Source organism: Ictalurus furcatus, chromosome 7 (genome assembly GCF_023375685.1).
Source record: "Ictalurus furcatus strain D&B chromosome 7, Billie_1.0, whole genome shotgun sequence".
NCBI lineage: Eukaryota > Metazoa > Chordata > Actinopteri > Siluriformes > Ictaluridae > Ictalurus > Ictalurus furcatus.
In genome coordinates this window covers 28,251,332-28,270,376 of record NC_071261.1, presented here as the reverse complement: position 1 = coordinate 28,270,376, position 19,045 = coordinate 28,251,332, and the positions used below count along the sequence as shown (strand labels likewise).

The 19,045-nt window shown below is 39.8% G+C and overlaps 1 long non-coding RNA gene across 1 annotated transcript in view; it reads left to right on the top strand.

The window, feature by feature from the left end:
• Positions 1 to 16,751: 16,751 nt before the first annotated feature.
• Positions 16,752 to 19,045, top strand: part of LOC128610376 (uncharacterized) — a 6,603-nt gene continuing 4,309 nt past the window's right edge. Inside the window, exon 1 of the long non-coding RNA XR_008386348.1 lies at positions 16,752 to 16,988. This is a non-coding gene — a long non-coding RNA (uncharacterized LOC128610376). The remainder of the gene's footprint in view (positions 16,989 to 19,045) is intronic.

Sequence of the window (19,045 nt, the reverse complement as noted above, 5' to 3'; positions counted from 1 at the left end):
GGTACCTAACTAATATTAATACTGAAGTGTTGTTCATTGTGGCTTTCATTTTATTCAGTGATCGTATAAAAAGTGATTTATGCATATGTTAATTGTTTGGCTTGTTTTTATAGTTTTTATTATTTTAATTGTATAACAATGACATATATATATAAGTGTTAGTAACTTGTGTTAATGTTACTGGTGTATGGATAATGTATTAACTTTTTACTGCATGGTGTTGCCATATGGCGACAATTAATTTATCTCCAATTTTTTTTTGACAGACGCTTATATAAAACTACAATTTTCCTACATAACTGGAAAAAGGGGGCTTTAACTTCGCCATAACAGAAAAAACCGCCATTTCACATGGACAGGAAGTGCTGTTTGCACTTCCTTTTCTGCAGTCGCATAGCATTGTGAAGGTCATTATCAGAGTCCTCTCACAATTTGATAAAGATTTCAATATTTAGGCAAAACTACTTAAAGGAAAACATGTACACACTATCTGAGATCAGTTAACATTCATTTATTGTCATTTAAATAAGTTTATATATTTTGAGTACTCTGATGAATGGTCAAATGTAATTGTTGCCATATGGCAACAGCATGTGATAATGGAACTGTGGTATGTGCGTTCACGAATTGAAACCGCCATTTTGACATTTCCCCCCGCATTTTGCAATTATAGCTCATTTTCTAAATTTTATGTCTCAAGAGAAAGAATTAAGAATTCAAGAGAAAGAATTACACTTATATTATGCTATATACTTCACCCAAAAACATGTTTGGATCTCTTATTTTTCGATGTATTTTGAGTGCGCAAATCCATCCACACACTTTTTACAACTGTAACTCCTTTCTAGAAGATATAAGTTTTACATGCTTACTAGGTGGCAAAAAACCTCTGTAACTTCTAGTCTGGAAAATGCAGTAATTGGAAATGTAATCGTCACCGCGTCCAGGGTGTAACCCCGCCTTGTGTCGCATGCTCCCTGGGATAGGCTCCAGGTTCCCCGTGACCCTGAAGAAAAGGATAAGCGGTATAAAAGATGGATGGATGGATGGAAATGTAATCTCATATATTTTGTGGGGTTTTTTTTTGACTAGGTGATACTTTCCACCATTGCACATTGTTGCCACATGCTAACAATTTACCAACTATCCCTAATTACATGCTGTACATGTAATTATTCATGCAGGGTTAATGCTGATGTTCGTGGTTTGTTCTTGTTAACTAAAGCATTGAATAATGTCTGTTGCAGGAATCGGTGATTTTTAATTGTGATTTTTAATAAATAATAAATATTTCAGGTGGATTGATATATTCCAACCCCCTAACCCCCCGCCCCCTCAAAGATTTTAAACTTTTTGAGATACAAGTGAAGATTGTGTCTATTGTAATTAGAAGATATGCAAAATGATGTGTAGAGTTTTTCTCAGATTGGTAAAACTGAATATCTCTCCCTCAAAAACTATTGCTATAGACTTCTTTTTTTTTTTTGTCTAAAATAAAAGACATACTTAACCACATAAATTCCACCCTAATAAAAATCTGCCTCATGATGTTATTTCTACTTTTTCTTTCTTTCTCCATTCTGACATTTGGGAAAGACGATCTTCTTCTGCTATGCGGACTACACCTCCTCCATGACAATGGATTTAACCTGAAGAGATATAAAATATTGGAGGGGGAAATTCTCTCTCCCTGGTTCGCTCCGGAGCTGCGGAGGGCTGAAACCGGAGTGAGCTTTTCCACAGCTCCCCGCGGTGCTGTTCGTTTGGACCGCAACAGGCCACAAATCTGGCCAATGCTGTCCTCCCCTCCATCGCGCGAAAGCGGACAGAGGATCTGGTTTAAGATGGAATGCTTTCGAGGGGGGGAAAAAAACATCTCTTCAGACTCAAGGCAAATGTCAAAATAAAGATGGGGGAAAAGCCGTAGCCGTTCAGCTAGGAGGAATTCAATACAAATCTCGTCCTCATATCCTGTCCTCCTTTTTCTCGGTGTCATGCTCGAAAGCGGTAGAAGCCTGGTTTTGATTTTCAGAGCAGAGTATTTTTTATCTGTGTTACAATAATAAATCTGATATCCTTCTGGGAAAGTTTATTTTGAGGGAGGTCCAGCGTGTTAAGAACTCTGTGACCTGCACTGGGATTGCAATATGATGACTTTACAATATTGCATATTTATAGACTTGGAGATTCATAGCTATTGTAGAGACAGACAGAAGAACAGCAACCTTGTTTTTATTGCACACAAACTAAAAAGCAAAAAAAAAAAAAAAAAAAATCCTATATCCAGTGGCTGTGAGATTCTGTATAGTGCTGAGGATGAAGCTATTGTACAATGTCTACTAAAGAGCAAGCAATGTTCACAGATTGGAACTTCACTGGAAGGCTGTGAAAATTTAAAACAACAACCACACTTTATGGTATTTGGCAGACGCCCTTATCCAGAGCGACTTCCATTTATCTCATTCATATATCTGAGCAGTTGAAGATTAAGTGCCTTGCTCAAGAGCCCAACAGTGGTAGCTTGGTGGTGCTGGGGTTTGAACTTATGACCTTCTGAGCAGTTGTCCAGCACCATAATCAATGAGCTACCACTTTCCTCTTTACAATCCTGGTGAGCAGAAAAGCATCTCAGAATGCACAGCATTCATTAATCCATTAATGTGGCAATGCATTTACAGCTTTCATTCATTTATCTTTAGTCACTGCCTGGTCAGGGTTGTTGTGGTGGTTTAAATAAAGCTACTAGTTGCTAGTATTTTGAGAAATTTTGCCGAACTGACTTTTTGTGAGCGGGATATTTAAAATTAAACCACGCACACATCTTTAGTTGAGTCCAGTTATTAACTGGCGTGATGTAGTTGCGGGGTGCACGGTGGCTTAGTGGTTAGCACGTTCACCTCACACCTCCAGGGCCGGGGGTTCGATTCCTACCGTGCTGTGGGGGTTTCCTTCCCCAGTCCAAAGACATGCATGGTAGGCTGATTGGCGTGTATGAATGTGTATGCGATTGTGCCCTGTGATGGATTGGCACCCTGTCCAGGGTGTACCCTGCCTTGTGCCCGATGCTCCCTGGGATAGGCTCCAGGATTCCCCGTGACCCTGAAAAGGATAAAGTGGTGTAGAAGATGGATGGATGGATGTAGTTGAGGTTGCACTCATATTTAAGAACAAAAAAACACCTTCTGGATTAGGCCACTTATTTAGTTTTAAATACAGATACAGATATTTGAAACACCGAAACATCATACCCCTCATCCGCAAACGATCTGAAACCGATTTGGGTGTTTACAAAGATGTTGCAGTCTGTCCTTCATTAGAAAACCTCGACTTCACAAGACGTCCAAACTCTGCTTGTGTCCTGCTGCTTATAAAGCCGGCAACGACCACATGATCATGCATGTCGAAAATCTGATTTGGCATCACAGCTGTTTCTCTCTCCTCTCTCCTTGTCTTTGTTTTGGCGTTTTGCGTTTGGCTGCTACACAAATGGTCACTGTTTAGGGAAACTAAAAGACAGAAAAAAATAAAAAACGTTCTGCAGCGCAGTTTACAGAAAGAAATAATTCATAACAGCAATGTTTTAAAACAGTCCGCGAGAAGAAAATGCCTCCGTGACATGGTTTAGAGACAGCGAGAGAGATAGAAAGAGAGGGAATGGTATTGGAGTCTGTTTCCTATCTGTTAACACAATGGCTGTGGTATCACAAATCCAGATTGAAAACAGCCGTGTCCACACTTGAGAAGTGAGTGACAATGGAGCTGATTGCAGATAAGATCCAGTCTGGCACCTCACTGGACATATAAGGGCATATTTCATTGTCGGTTGCCTTCGTTTTCTCAGATACTGCTTTTACAGTTGATAAAGTGTACATGTAAACGTTTGGGATATATTTTGCGTGTAAATATGTCTTTCTTGAAACGTACACTGTGTCCAGGAACAGGTACACACCGATCACAGCATCCAAAACACTGTGTAATCGTCCACCAGCCATCTCCAACTGAAAATAAAGAGACACAAAGCGCATTCATTTGAACTATATCTGACCATCTGAGATCTTACCTAACAAAAACACGACATACTGTAATAACAACATCTTTGAGATGTAAACATCCGATGCTCAACACCTATTGTACATTGAAATTTACCCTCGCATAAGATCAACGTTTATACCACAGCATTAGGTCGAATTCTCGATTCTGATTGGTCAAATCCCAGGTTACTATTAATGCACTTGCTTTAATATGTTGTTGTTTTTATAGTAACAAAGGGACGTGTATGGTGGACTCTACACGTAAATTGATTGAAGATTGTTGTAATTATTGTATCGTACTGTAATTATTGGCGTTTTCAATGAGGAGAAGTTTATTTTGATTCCAAGTTCATGGGAAAGTCTTCAAGATAGTAACATGATAAGCGTCTTATTTCACCTTTGAGAGAAAGAAAAGAGAGTCTGAGTGTCTAGGGAGCTAAGTTTATTTGGATGTTTCACAACATTAAATGTAACTATAAAAGGATATGGTGTTATTCTATAAAGCACCCCTATTATGCGATATAAAAAGTGCCTAATTTTGTTTTAGAGGTCTCATACAGTAGTGGTACATTCATCCAAGGTCAAAAAATACTTTCATTCTCTCATCATTTACATTGCAGCATCACCTCTTTTTCTCAGTGTCACAAACGACTCGCTCAAAGATCCTTTCACTCTAAACTCCTCCTTTCAGACAGCCTACTCTGCTCTGATTGGTCAGATGTCCCAGTCTGTTGTGATTGGTTTACCGCTTACAGCACGTGCCGGAAAGGAAACGTCCATTACCATATCTGAATTTCAGCTCAGTGATAACGTCCATCGCAACCACCATCGCAAGCACGATGAGAACAGGACGTTTCTCAGTGGTAAGTTTGTATGTAGTTCGACAATCACATGAGTTAGCCAGTTAGCAGAAGCTAACAGCTAACAGACTGACAGCTGTGCACTGGCTGTACACGTATACAACACAAAACTACACATTTGGAACACTCGGTAGAAAACATATACACAAATAATTCATCATACTTGCAGGTTGTGATCCAGAGGTGCAAGATGGTCCAAATAAAGTGGGTACGACCTTGTCTTTAATGAATAATCACTTCGCCAATCCTGCTAGATTTGACAAGCAGTCGTCAGTGAAATGACGGGAACACAAATGAAGGTCGGACTTGAACTGCGGTGGTATTGTTTTAAAAACTAATTCTAACCTCTAACGCTTTACAGAACAGCCTCGTCCTTTGGGGGTGGTTTTGCTTTTGCAGCGCAGAAAACAGCGTCTTCTAGACATGGCGACAACAGGAATCTAACTCTTTCAGGTCAACTACAACTGTAGTGTTTGATGGGCGGGTCAAAGTACACGTTGTTCGCGAGCAGCCGATGAAGACCAGAGGCGGGGTTTTTTTTTTGTCACAAACCTACGTATTTTAGTACAGGAAGTAAAGTCTGGAATCACTAACGACTCGTTTCAGCTGTTCAGAATCGATTCCTTCTTTTGGGAGTCAATAACTCAGTTTGTCCTGCGTTTTGATTTTTTAAACTTTGCAGACTTTTTACATTCACACACAGCTACGTATATAACACACTATATGAAAGGGAATATCTGAAAAAAGCGTCATAGTGGGTTTTAAGTTGTGAATGAATTTCGTGACAAGTTGTTGCGGCGTAAGAGCAATAAAACAGTCTGTCACATGCTGTTATTAGAAAATAACCAACTTCAGGGTGTTAACAGTGCCTCAGGCCACATCACACCAACATCTTGTTAATTATTTTCCAATAACAGCACGGTGTAAAGTCTTTAATACTCTACATTATGAATAAAGGAATTATTAATCCCATTAATATCATATGTATTATAGAAAAAATGCATTTTCATGAAGTATGAATAGAACAAATTTGACCTAATATGCCTAATAGTTATCACATAGCCTTATTATATATTAAAGAAAGAAAAAAAAAACATATAATAACATATATTGCTAAAGGAATAAGGCAATACCTGTGGCGGCTGTGGCTCAGGTGGTAGAGCGGGTTGTCCACTAATGGTAGGGTTGGTGGTTTGATTCCTAGCCCACATGACTCCACATGACTCCACCTGACTCCACATGCCGAAGTGTCCTTGGGCAAGACACTGAACCCCAAGTTGCTCCTGATGACAAGCTAGCGCCTTGCATGGCAGCTCTGCTACCATTGGTGGGTGTGTGTGTGTGTGTGTGTGTGTGTGTGTGTGTGTGTGTATGAATGGGGGAATAAGACAAGTGTAAAGCACTTTATAGAACCGCTTAGGTTTATAAAAAAGCACTATATAAGTGCAGACCAATACCTGGAAATATTGTGAAAATGAAGTATTTATTCTTCTTGTCATGTTGTTTTGTTTAATGGATTAAAAATAACCCGGCTATTAGTCATCCAACAGCCGTTATAAGTAATTATCTAGCTACTACTTGTTTGGTTGGATATCGCATAAACTGAGAAGTCATTTTTCTCTGTTTCACTCAATAAGCAGTTACTGCCTTCCTGCCTCAGTAGGGCAGAGTGAATATCTAATTACGTGCCTAATTACGTATTATGCTATTAGGTTGTATTATGAATATTCAACATGGTTTAATGAAGAGCACATTTCATCCTCAACATCTACGCTCGGCTCATAAACATTCGTATCAATCAAAGCACCCGCAACAGTGAGTTATTATCTGGGAACGTGACAGTTTTCTTATCACAGTACAGCTGCCTCTGAAAATAAGCCTCGCGACAATAAAGGAAAGAGTTTTAATTTGAACTCCGCCTGCACATTATGGAATATTTATCTAAAGACAGAAGCATGCTATAATGAATATAGAATTATGTCTCATTTGGTCTGATTATGCATTATGCACATAGGTTCTACTGTGAATATAAAACAAAATTCTGCATGAAAAAAAAATATGCAGCACATCATTACATCCCAATACATTACTTTGGAATTTGGGACGGAAAAAAAAATTGCCTCCTAGTCCATTTTAGGATTAAGTTTAACCCCTTCAACTCCCGTCTTCAGTTTTTCAGCCTGGTTTTGTCGAAAAGAGGATCTAGTTACAAGGATGAAGAACGTCTGGACCGCTGATGGCTGCTTGGAGTTTAAGGGGTTACGTTTTAATTTGTTTATAAAGTCCTTAATGGGATCGTCTTGTTATATATCTCTGATTTGCTCTGTCTAGACTCTTCCTCTAGACGTCTGAAGGTCTCAAATTCTCTTCCCTGGCTCTTAAGGGTGTCTGTGCTTTTGCGAGTGCTGCGCAGAGGTTTTAGAACAGTCCAGCAATTGATATTAGATGTCCCACTTGCATTTTTAGATACACACCCAGATCTCAGTTTTATAATAAGTTTTAAGAATGTCTGAGTGTATTTACTCAGTGCACCGTGATCGTACGGTTTTTCTGTTTCAAAAATGTCTTTATTTAATTGATGTGTATTGAATGTGTGTATTGAATGTGGGTGAATGTCAAAATGTGCTGAATAAATAAAATGGACTCGCTTACGGTTGACATTTAGCATATTATATTCACTGCATTATCATACCGTGCATTATAATAATTACGAACATGAGCTGGACATTTCATTAAGTCTTCATTAAGTCTTCATGTACTGCGTAGGGGTAATAAACGTCTAAGAGAAGTCATTTAAGGTGGAGTCGGAAGTGGCAGCTTCAAGGGTAGCAGCTTCAACAGTGGCAGTTTTGAGAGTTCCTGCAATATTTATGGCAATGTTAGGGGTGGCAGCTTTAGTGGCAGCAGATGCAAGGTTAGCAATTTTAACAGTGGCAGCTTCGAGGGTGGCAGCTTCAATCATCAGTGTAGTGTTAATAGTATTAGGAACTGCTGGTCGGAAGGTTGTGAGTTCAAATCCTAGCACCACTAAGCTGCCACTGCTGGGCCCTTGAGCAAAGCCCTTAACCCTCAACTGCTCAGCTGTATAAATGAGATAAATGTAAGTTGCTCTGGAAAATGGCATCTGTCAAATGCCATAAATGAAAAGGTTTAGCTGCTGTAACATGGCAATCAATCCATCCATCTATTCATCCCATTCATTCATCCATCAGTTGATCCATCCACGCATTTAACCATTCATTCATCCATCCACTGTTCAATTTCAGTTATGAATGAAGGTGTAAAAAAAAGGGCCAGTGCTAACCTTATCTCCCACCAATCCATCTATCTATCCATCCATCCAAACACTGAACCATCTCTCCAACCATTTACCTGTACACTCATCCAAATATTTAAAGATCCACCCATCTCTCAATCCATTTAACCATCCATCCATCCAACTGACCATTTACCTACCCATCCATCCATCCCTCTATCCATCCATCCAAACACTGAACCGTCTCTCCAACCATTTACCTGTACACTCATCCAAATATTTAAAGATGCAACCATCCCTCAATCCATCCATCCATCCATCCATCCATCCATCAATACATCCATACATCCCAATTACAAGAGCAATTTGTAAAAATGGATTTTATCCAATATCAATTCGAAATAAAAATAAAAAAAAAAGCAAAAGAAACAAAGTCGTTTGATAAACATTCTGTTGGGAAGTAATAAGGAATGGCTCATGGCTAAAGTCTAACCCTGATCCTTGTTTAAAAGCATGGTCCTTCATGTCCTGTTGTCTTTTCACTACAGTGTGAATAAGAGTCCTCCATCAGCATGCAGAGAATAAAGGGGAAGGCCATTTGAGGCTATCGCTCTGTGGCGCCTCCATCAAAATTTGCTGCAATGTGCAGGACTGGAGCAGAAACCCTGTGGTTACAGAAGGATGGCACTTTATCAGCGCACCACCATGACATTACTAATGCTGGCAATCTTTATCTGTACTGTTTTATCTTTGCTTTACATGCCACATCATGCATGCTGCTGTAGGCGGCTTTGAACCAGTTTACTGTAACACTTCTTAAATCACTGTGGACAGTTCCACAAACAAGTTTGGATGTTTTTCATGTTTCCAGGGTTTTTCAGATCTCAGCATGAATACAATTAAGAACCATATGCTTGTTTTCACTTGATGTGGTTTTATATTTTCTGAGTCGCATGTACAATTTGGAGACAGCGCTGGTTTTTGTCAGATATCCAGTGATCCAAAAAGAGGAAAGACAAAGCTAAAGGTTTCACATCCAAACGTCCACATACAGTAGCTGTGGGAAATATTAACTGTTACTCACAGTTCCATATCATAAGACATTTGATGTTTGCTTTTTCTCCTCTTGTGTTGTTTAGTTTCCACTCTAAGCTCATTCCAAGAACCTTCTTAAAACAGACAAAGTTGCTGGTTATAGCTGGGTTTAGGGCTGCTACAGTGTTCGGGTTCACTGATGTTCATGGTCTATGATTGGATGGTTACCACTTATCTAGTATTAACTATTATCGTCTACTGCTTTTTTTTTAACCCAAACAAATTTTTCTCAAGTGGCTCTCATCATTGTTGCATCCAGCTGTGACTCCCCAAATCCTACTACAGTAAACTTGTTTCTCAACACAGAAATTGCTATTTAGTTTTTGCTAAGCAGCACAGCTTGTATTGACAATGTTGGGGGGGTGAGATGGCTTAGTGGTTAGCACGTTTGCCTTGTACCTCTGGAGTTGGGCTTTGAATCCTGTCTTCGCCTGCATGCGAGGAGTTCTCCCCATGCTTTAAGGGTTTCCTCTGGGCACTCTATTTTCCTCCCCCAGTCCAAAGAAATGCGTTATAGGCAGACTAGCATTTCCAAATTGTCCATAGTGTGTGATTGTGCCCTGTAATGGGTTGGAACCCCGTCCAGGGTGTCCCCCACCTTGTGCCCCGAGTCCCCTGGGATAGGCTCCAGGCTTCCCCGTGACACTGTGTATGATAAGCAGTACAGAAAATGGATGGACGACATTGTGATGAATGTTGACAGTTTAAGAGAGTTTAAGGGAAAAAAAATCCGTCTCAAAAATGTCCTTTTAAGAAAGAACAACAATTAGAAGATCTTTTCATCTTTTCGTTTCCTTTTGGATTTTGTTATTTATATATATATATATATAAAACATAGATATGTACATTCTTTTGTGTGTGTTTTTGTGGTCACTTAATACCATTATACCGTGTAACCATTATATTTTTAGATTATGTTGTAAATTTTTTTACACCGTAACACCCCTAACAAGTCACACTGGATAAACACTTCCCCCAAATGCGTAAGTGTAAACGTATATGTAACTGAGTCCTTTTATTTATTTCTTTTTGCTCGAGACATTTATTAAATCCTACTCTTTTGATTCTAAATAAATGACTCTAGTCATGTTTTAAATTGCTTGCATGTGCATGTGGGCTGTCCGCCTGCCTCATTTGTTCTTGCAACTGACCTCTTCATGCAACATGCTTAAGGTTGAAGAATGTGATCCAGATAAATGGGGTGACACAAAACGTAATGCAGAGGAACGAAACAGCAAAGAGCAACAAGTGTGTACCTGTACGGGAGGAAGAGGGTCAAGAGAAGCCGAGAGACCACCAGGACTTTACGGCTTACTTTTGCTGGTGGCTCGCTCTCTTTTTTAAGCCGAGGCCCAGAATAGCAGCTCAGTATCAGTGGTGGGTGCCAATGTGTGTGTGTGTGTGTGTGTGTGTGTGTGTGTATGTCTGCGGAGACCACCCTGGGGATCTGCTGATGACCACCACCCATTTTTATGAGAAAACCTGCTGTCAAAAAGGCAGTGCTGCATTGTGTGGTTTTCGTCCACCTGTTTTAGTGTGTGTGTGTGTGTGTGTGTGTGTGTGTGTGTGTGTGTGTGTGTGTGTGTGCGTGGCTGAATTTTAAATTTGGAAATTTGTTTGTATGAAAATGTTTCAAATTTCAATCGGGCACATGCAAAAACCTGAAAATCTGAATGAACCAGATCCCAGAAAAAAAATAATATATATATATATATATATGTATGTATATATATATATATACACACACATATATAATGCTGTAGGACAGCCATGCCTTCAAAATACTGAAATTAAATGTTTCTATTTTTAAAAAAAATAAATACTGTAAAGAGCAATAAACAGTAATAAATGAAACAAAGTCAATATTTGGTATGATGACCCTTTGCTTAAAAAAAAAATTTAATATACTGCTTTCTTTACTGACATTTTCTGTAACATTTATTTTTGTGCTGGAAAACTAGTGTCAGGAAATCAAAAATATTTGTGTACTGACCTGAAAATGTATATATATATATATATATATATATATATATATATATATATATATATATATATATATATAAAACCTCTCATATTGCTTATTTTTCATTTCGGGGCTAAAATGAATGAACAATCTTGAATGACCCACATGTGTATCAGTCATTTTTTTTTAAATAGCAAGAGGGCAACAGTAAAGGAGGACGACATGACGGCTAAAAAAATCAGCAGGACGTTCCAGCTGCTGCAGTTTATCATTTTAATTACGCAAAATGTTTTTCGTCATGTGTTGATCCCATTTTGACCTGTATTTATTTATTTATTTATTTATTTATTTAGAATAACCTTTCAGAACACGCATTTTAACCAGAGAATAGTCTGTAGAATAGTACTCATACTTCCAGCTCGACTCAGTTCTCGCTGAATTGTACTGCCAGGGATTGTTTTTACATAACTCGATCCATAAATATTTGATTTCTAGACTCAACAAATGGACACAACTAATAAAAATGAGTCAATATTTGTTTATATTTCAACAAACTTTTTTAAATTTTATGAATCAAAAAGATTTTTTTTTTTTGTTAAATGAACAATGATGTAGGAAGTCTACGTTCTAGTCTCTTATAGAAATATTGGCTCCCCCTGACAGGTTAAGGCACCCCCTATCCCCCAACCCCCGAATCTTCACCCTCCACCCTCCACCCTCTCCCTGGATAACTCTTCTTCAAGCAGGATGTGGGTGGTGGAGTAGGAGGGCTCCTGCTTGGGCCCCCTATCGACTTGGTGCCCTTGGAACAATTCTCATCTTCCCCCCCTCTCTATGGCACCCATGTGTGGTTAGTAAAAAACATTTTTATGCTAATAATCCCCTTTTTTGCTGACTCTTTCAAAATGCGCTTACAATTACATCATAAATCTGTCTCTCTGGAGCTGAGTCACATGCACATATATAGTTATATATATATATATATATATATTTATTGTTTTGTCCCTTCTCGTAAAGCCATTAAGTGCAACCAGTGCCAGATCTGAGTAAGAAATAAAGGCTGTTAGATCTTGACAGTCTCCTGGGGTTGCCACAGTGTGGCCTGAAAAACAGTGAGGAATAAAAAATACAAGAGAGAGAGAGAGAGAGAGAAAGAGAGAGAAAGAACAAGAGATTCTAATAAAATGCAGTTCAAAAGATATAAAGGAAACCAGAAAAACCTAACCAGCAATCTCATATTTTCTATCATTGGCTTTGCAGACACATTCTGTTAACGCAAATGTTATGATCTAATTATTACATGACGCTCTTTTCTCTCTTTTCTTGTTGTATCCTGTCTTCTATTGTGGCTGTGCTCGTAGCTCACATCACGCTCTCATGCTGCGTTGCAGCGGGGCTTTTTGGAAATGGCCTCGGTAATAAGAAGCACCCCTCGTGCCTGACGCTGAATTGAATCTGTGAAATTGAGACCAGACGAGGGCGAGAGATGAGAGCTAATCTGGCCCAGGCTCTCTGGTGTTGAAGCCAGCGTTGTGGGGAGAAGCAGCCCATGCCGTCTCCGTTTGCACGGTTAACAAGCCTGCTTTACTGGCAAGTGCGGCCAGTTGAAATGTTTTCGAGCTCAAATAGGATAGAGGTTAGACACCCCACCCTCCGGAGTCAGCGATGTGGCACATGGGCTCTTTTTTGGACGCGACGGATGCCAATGGCAGTTGCGTGTGATCCTTGTGCAGGCTAGCCTTATTTGGTGGATCGTAAAAAAAACCCAAAAAACACAACAACCTATGGACATTCGAACAGTCACGAGTCGTAAAAAATATTTATATATCATTCTTTTCCATGTGCGCAATTGATTCTGTTGACCCGAGAACAATTTTCCAATGTATTTCCTCATATATATATATATCTATTTTAAAAAATGAGATATCGCAATATGTTGCAACCTTCTCTCGTGGTCCTTCCGTCATGTCACCTGGAAAGAAAAAGAAGCTTTTCATCTTTTAATGCTGAAATGATCTGTATCGATCTACTCAGATATGCGTGCCTGGAGAAGTGAAAGTATAGGCGGGAAAAAAAAGCAACAACAAACAAACCATTTTTAGCTAATACGTCTAACCTTCTAAATGACTCTGTGTACGCGTTATGCTGCAGCCAAAACCGTGTTAGAAAGTCAAATGAGTAAAAAAAAATAAATAAACCTCCAAGACGGAGGCTTTCCAAAGCTGCGGGAGAGCGCTACGGAGCAGGTACGGGTGATTAATGGCAGCCTGAAGAGAGCAGACTCCCTTAAAGACATTTAGCCACACTGCCTGGGTAAACTGACAGCCCCCCGCCCGTCATGAGTAATGACATCCCCCTTAAAACCAGCAGCAATATCGCACTAACTGTGACAGACTGATGAGGGCCCTCATGAAACCTGATTTTAGGCCTCATTTACATAACCGTGCCTTCCGGATGTGTAATTAGGTCTATGTACGTGTGTATACATGAAGTGAGTCAACTAAGGAAGACTCAGACCATCGCGTCGAGCGAATGCGTCGTCGAGATTGCGCCGAAAATGCTAATTACACGGTTGTAATATCTTTTTTTAAATTATTTGAACATTTCGCCTTGAGATATGTTCTCTATATTAGGGTCTTGTTTTGTCAGAGCTGGTGTGTAATCATTTCGAGAACGGTGATGAAATAGTTCCGCTAGAAAGACCTACGATACAGAAAGATGGAGGACAAAAAATAAAATGTATTCAAAAATAAACCGTTCCTTAGTATTATTACTATTAATAACAGTTCCTCGGTATTATTTACCAGGATTCTCGCTGGTGCGTTTGACTGACCTGAAAAGTTCCTGAGTGCAAAGTGCATACATTACGCACATGCAATTACACGAGAACAGGAGACGTATAAAATTTGCCTCAAGAATGCTGTCATACGGCCTCGCCGATCGGGAAACACACACCCTTCGGCCATCCTTCTAACAGACGAGACTGTGTTAGCGTGTATCCAGTAGCAGAGAGGGAATGAGTGCCGGTCGGCTGTTCTGCGATTCCGGCTGGCCGAGGGCTCGGGGTCCATACAAACACGATTAAGAATCAATTTGAGCCAGTTGTTAGACTGTCTGGCGCCTGCTGAGGGATGAACGCTTTTGATCCGAAACGTTTTACCGTTGCCTCGGATGGGCCGGCGTTGTCGGAACGGCCTGGGTGTGGGCCTAAAGTACCTGTCACGAGCCATTTTCACGCCGACTCTAACATGATGTTTAGTCGGCACACGGCGTACATACGAAGGAAAGGGCGGGAACGCTCGGTCGGGCGGGTTAGCTGCAGGAACGGGATGCAAGCGGATACTACGGACGTCAGCGACCTCACCAGACACGCAGACGGGACGAAGACCTAGACCGTCAACGCTGTATAATAAAGCAACATCTGAGACGCACGGTGCTGCGAAGCTTATCAGACCACGTCATCGCTTCGAACGGACGTGTCGACGAAATCCCGCGATCTTGTTAAATATGAGAACGTGAATTATCGCCCCAGTCACCCAACCAAACGCCGTCTCCTCCTGTTTTCGTTTTCTCCCCCGTGGCAGAGGGACATTAAGGACGCACGCTTTAGGGGACAGCTGCTATTGTACAATGTAGAACGTTGGAATCTGTTTACCAGCTCTTGTTGCACAGACGAGGCTTTTGCTGACAAGCATATCCGAAACCCTTATTAAAATACCCGGCACAGACGACATACACCATCAAGTCTGTCTCCTCTGCTGCTCTAGCTGCACGTCTTCGCCTCTATTCACCCGTCTCAAGTTAATCCATAATTCAATCTCGTCTTCATGTGCGACTCATGACCCACCTCGCTGTGTCTCTCTCTATATGCTTCTTCTTGAGTTATTATGAAACGACTCACAGACCGACTCACTGAATAAATAGTAGAATAAACAGTTCAGTATTCGAATCGTTGACTGAAACCTTAACACATATTAGCACATATTGATAAAATGTTCATTTCATCCGAGCTTTCTTCCTTTACAGTGCGGTGTTATGCCGGAAGCTATAGAAACACCTATAGAAAACTGACTCGAACTATGCGGCGATACAGAAATACCGCCATACCTTTCGTCCTCATTCCAATTCTTTAATATAATTTTTAATACACGGGCGTTCTAATATGCTGCACGTTTGACAGTGAGTGTTTAAACATGCATAAAGTTAATTACCTTAAAGTCAGGCTTTGAAAAAGTAATTTTTCCCCCATTGTTATAATTGTTCATATTTCATCTTCCAGCTTAGGACATTTCATTTTCTTATTTAATAATCTCATTCTTGATGGTTTTCATAATAGTGTGGGATTTGCATTTGTCACTGTAATTACATTTGCATGTGTGAGCACCTCTGGAAAGTGGTTTCTCCGGAGAATCTGTATAATGTAATATATTAGATAGCGTTTGAAATCAGAAGTGTGAAATTACTGTTATTGTAATTGTTCCACTTGCTTATTTGATTGAAGCTCCTGTATACGCGATGGTTCTTTTCTCTCTCCGGCACTGGACGACAACAACAAAAAACAAAAAACAAAAAAAAAAACATCTGGTTAAGAGATTTAAAGAACAGAACATGTTGTGTAGACTATAAACTGGCAGGTCAGTTCTTATTGTCTTTAAGACGTGAAAACATACTAAAGCGTCAGGCTCTTATTGTTTTACTCGGTCTTTGAAAGGAATTTCTGCTCCAGGAGTGCTCGAGATACAGCACAGGAACACGGCGTACGTCCGTTCATCCCCCAAACATAATCAACATGATGTTAAAACAGAACTGAAATGGAAAAAAAAAAAAAAAAAGGCTTGTAACTTAAACGTCTTCAAACTTATGATGACTCCAGCCGCTGAAAAATGAACCCTAGCACCACTTAACACACTGAGCGTAATGGTATGTGCATGTCAAAAAATTTGGCAGCATGTATAATTTCTGACAGCCTACTCTTCTCAGTTGGATTTATTTATTTATTTATTCATTTATTTATTTTTGCCGCGCGAGAGATCCGACGGTCTGAGCTCAGAGCCGGAGTGACTCAGAGAAGGTAAGTGCGAAGGAATAAGGAGCTGAGTACACTTAGAGAGCGATAACGTCTCGACGCTATTTCAGGCTATCGTGAAGAGACGCGAGCCGTCCGAGTTCGAGCTCGTAAAAGTACTATTGCTGGAATTCTGCGTCGAGTTCCACCTCACTTCGGCCATTTATAGTCGGCGATCGAGGATTTCTGAGAATGCAGCTGAGACTAATCTCGTTGGCCAAATACAAGAACGTCTATCTCTCGTCAGCGGGACGTTTGAAGGCTTGTACCTTACGGAAAGAATGTATTAACGGATTAGATTAACAAAGATTAGATTAACAGATAGATTAACAAAGCTATCCAAAGTTCACATGTTGTACCATCTCAAAAAATATAAATAATAAAAAAAAGCTTGCTAACTGATGCTAATTTAATGTTTTTACAAAAATAAATAAATAAATTAATAAATTAAAGCTACATGCTGCCACGAATTCTCAATTCTGATTGGTCAGAAGGTGTTTTGAAGGTAGTTCCGGCTGCAAGACAAATCCTGTTTCTATAGTAACTGCAACATACAGGAACTTACTGTACTGCACATAGTGGACGCATAACATAGATGGATGGATTTTAAAAAGATGTGTGATCGTTGACACGGTGCACTTTTCTGTAAGGAGACGTTATTTAACATTTTTGGAAGGAGTCTCCAGTGTCAGCGCTTTATACTCTATATCAGTCAGAGGTAAAGCTGTAAAACTTTACACTTTCCCAAAGCCTTCATTTTCTCACAAACATGACAAGCTGCTTATTCTGTCTTAACTTCGAGAGAGCTGTTGTAATGTATGTGCTCTAAGGAGTTAACTTGTTTCTACGACATTACCCTCGATGTAACTACAAACGGATAAAAACTTCTTATTATAGCTATTATTAACTCCACTTAGCGTTACACACCGCTGTCATTGCTTATTTTCCTGTCAGCACAACCCTACGTGTTTAATTCCTTCCTTATAGCATGTAGGCTACGAGCTAATGCTATCTCTCTGAACAGTCTCTGTTCTTGATTCCCGCTCCCCCATTCACACGACTAAATGAGGCGTTTTATTAGGCACGTTAAAGCTGAATCGGCTGTGTTACAACAAGCTAAACGCTAAACTACTCCAGCACCAGGACTGAGAACCCTTGAAATAGACGACAGCAACAGATGCTAAGTATCGAGCAGAAAAACCTAGCAAACTTCCCTTGCTAATCCAAAGAATGCTAAGTGGTAGAGGTGTGCAAGAAAATGGAGCGCTGATCTGATGTTACCACACAACAAACACAGTCCTTTTAATTTGTTGTGTAATATGACTGAATGAGTAAAAAAAAAAAATTAAAGGTTCAGAATAAATCATTTTATCTGCTACACATTAGCATATCTTGTTTTCTGTTCATGCTAGCTAGCAGACAATATTATCAGAACATTCAGTAAGGTTTTCAAGATGCATTCTAAGAAGGTTTCACAAATAACGTTTCTGCGACGTTCGGTAACAATTATTTGCTTTATGATGTTACTACAGCGTAACACGATATTTTTTTCAGAACGGAAATAACAGTATAATAGTGTTCATTTTGCTACAGCTAACAACGTTGCAGAAATGTTGAAGAAATGTTTATATATATGTATTTAAAATATATATATTATATTATAATCATTTATTTCTCGGAAAAACCGTAACGTTCGCGAAACGTTTCGCGAACCCGAAACTGTTCCCTGGTAGTATTGCCAATTTATTTGCCTCATTAACAACAGATAAAAGAGCACTTTGGGTGATTATTATTATTTAAAGCGTTTAACGCAATTTTCTATATCAAGTTCACAGCCGTGAAGCATCTGTTAATTTATGCTACAACGACAGAAAATTACCATCTTATGATGTCTGACCATGAAAAGAACAGCATTAATGGAGCGTTCACACTGCAGGCTTGTATTATATTATTACACATAATACACAGGGTCACGGCACACACCTGACTGGTGCACAAATAGTGCATAAAATGTGTTCTCAATGACCCAAGAAATTCATCGCGCTTAATAGACCATATGCCTAATGCACCATGGGAGTATAGCGACACTGTTTTTAAGAGAAAACCAATGCATCAAAGGGTACAGAAATTCAATTATGTAGCTTTGGAAATCTTGTATAAAAGTGGCAGAATATTTTGCTCAGATGTCTCATGCATGCACACACACACACTCACACACCCACACACACACACACGCATGAGGTCTTTATCCAAACCCGTAACAAAGTGGAACATAACTCCGCTCCTTTGAAGCCCGTGCCTTCAATTTGAGCCGAATGTAAATGGAAAGACTTCGCGTCAGCAGTTGTGTGTGTGTGTGTGTGTGTGGAAGATGATTTATATAACACTGATTGTTTCAGTTCTACGTTTGGAGCACATTTCTTTTCTTTTTCTTTGCTTTTTTTAATGAACATGTCACTTTTGAAATGTGCCAGCGCTGAATATGATGGGACAGAATGTGGGCCCCTTTCTTCAGTGCCATGATTTATTCTTAACTGTGTGTGTGTGTGCCGTCCGTGAGCTGTACGCCGGGCCCTCGGCTGTGCCAGTGCTAAAATTAGACGCAGGCAGCCCCATAAATTTGCCTTGAGTGACAACAGATTCGTTTTAGTGGCACGCAAAATCCAGCTATCCACTGGCTTTTGCACTCGGAGCTGAATTGATACCGGTGCTACATATTTGAGCCCGTTTTAGCGTGTCCACGAGGGAGATACACGTGTACAAAAGTCTACACAA